Raw genomic sequence first — 1,747 nt, 5'->3', positions numbered from 1 at the left:
TTTGGTCTGGGAGCTGTAAGATGAAACCATTCCGAGTGACGCTGAGAAGCTTACTGACATTTACATGGTCCAGGGTCTCTCTGTGTGAACACACGTGCTCGCCACCCTTCGGTAGCCTGACAATCAGGTGACTCCCTACCACAGGTGAGGCACCTTGAATTTCCCAGGACGCCCCTTTCAGTCTGCTGTGAAAGGGATCAATTCATTAAATATTTTAATATACATCTGACTTGGGCCCAGCTGGAGGCAGGTTAGCCTCCAATAACACAACTAAGCGCAGAGAAAACACCTCAGAAATTCAACGTCACTAGCACTGCCCACTGGCATCATTGGCATCATAACAGGGTGGCATTGGTTTCACCCCCTGATCCCATGATTGCATCTTCGGTTCCAGTGGTCAGATAGAAGTCAAGTGGAAATTATGACTTTTGCTTGTCGTTAAAATCAAATCTCATCATCATCGTCTTCTGAATCGGGTACCAATACAACTCCTCATTGTGATTCGTGACAATCATTTATTTGAAGCAAATACGTTGACTCACACCCATTTGAAAACGGTTCTGTCAGCAAGATAACTCCCCTCGATACAGTCTTCAATGGAAGGTGCTACTGTCTGCTGAGCGTAGTGGTACTATCCGATAGAACATCTGCTTCTGACCTTCCAAGATCATCATCTTGCTCGCACTGACTTGCACACTCACAGGCTAAGGTCTGGACACCCATCGCTACCAAACAAAACCACACCTAGAAACATGGTCAAAAACATGAAGCAAGTGAGGGGGTTAGTCAAAGACTGAAAAAGGAGAAAAACAAATCTCACCAATAGTGCTGAGGTGAAGGTGGTTGAGAGCTTCAAGTTCCTAGAAATAAATATCGCCAATGATTTATCATGGTCCATCCACATCAACGAAAGCACACCGATGTCTCGACTTCATCAGGAGGCGAAGGAGATTGGGCAGGTCCACACAGACGCTCACCAATTTTTATAGATGCATCTTAGAAAGCCTCCTATCTGGATGCATCATGGCTTGGTATGGTAACTGCACTTCCCAAGACCGCAAGAAACTACAGAGAGTGGTGAACACATCCCAGTCCATCTCACAAACCAACCTTCCTTAAATTGATTCCATCTGCACTTCCCGTTGCCTCAGGAAAGCAGCCAACATAATCAAAGACCCCTCCCACTCCGGTTATACTCTCTCCCACCCTCTTGCATCGGGCAGAAGGTACAAAAAGTTTGAAAACACATGCCAATAGATTCAAGAACAGCTTCTTCCCTGTTATTATCAGACTTGTGAACAGACCTCTCATATATTAGAGTTGATCTTTCTCTGCACCTTCTCTGTAACTTCTGCATTCTGTTCTATTACCTTCATGTACTTATGTAAGGTAGGATTTGCCTGGATAGCACACAAAACAATACTTTTCACTGTATCTTGATACATGTGACAATAATAAATCAAATTGAATCAAATCATATTCTCAGAGGACCATAAGCTACTCTCTCATCAGAGGCAGAGATGACTTGTGCTACATTTATTCTGTGTGCCACAGAACTGCAAGCAGGAATAGGTCACTTGAGCCTGCTGTGCCATTCAATAGGATCATGGCTGATCATCCAATTCAGTCACCTGCTCCCGCCATATCCCCTATATTCCTGATCCCAATTGAACCTCCACTGCTAGCATTACTCTGCATAGTGTGATGATACTAGAGCTTTAAGAGGTGTATTTTGTCCTTTTTTTTT

General features: G+C 44.1%; 1 long non-coding RNA gene across 1 annotated transcript in view; it reads right to left on the bottom strand.

Annotated features, from left to right (window-relative positions):
- Window positions 1–6: 6 nt before the first annotated feature.
- Window positions 7–1,747, bottom strand: part of LOC125487442 — a 12,534-nt gene continuing 10,793 nt past the window's right edge. Inside the window, exon 3 of the long non-coding RNA XR_007265900.1 lies at window positions 7–744. This is a non-coding gene — a long non-coding RNA (uncharacterized LOC125487442). The remainder of the gene's footprint in view (window positions 745–1,747) is intronic.

The sequence above is a fragment of the Rhincodon typus genome, chromosome 41, assembly GCF_021869965.1.
Source record: "Rhincodon typus isolate 14 chromosome 41, sRhiTyp1.1, whole genome shotgun sequence".
NCBI lineage: Eukaryota > Metazoa > Chordata > Chondrichthyes > Orectolobiformes > Rhincodontidae > Rhincodon > Rhincodon typus.
Note: the sequence above shows the minus strand (reverse complement) of the source record. Positions and strands in the feature narration are given on the sequence as shown.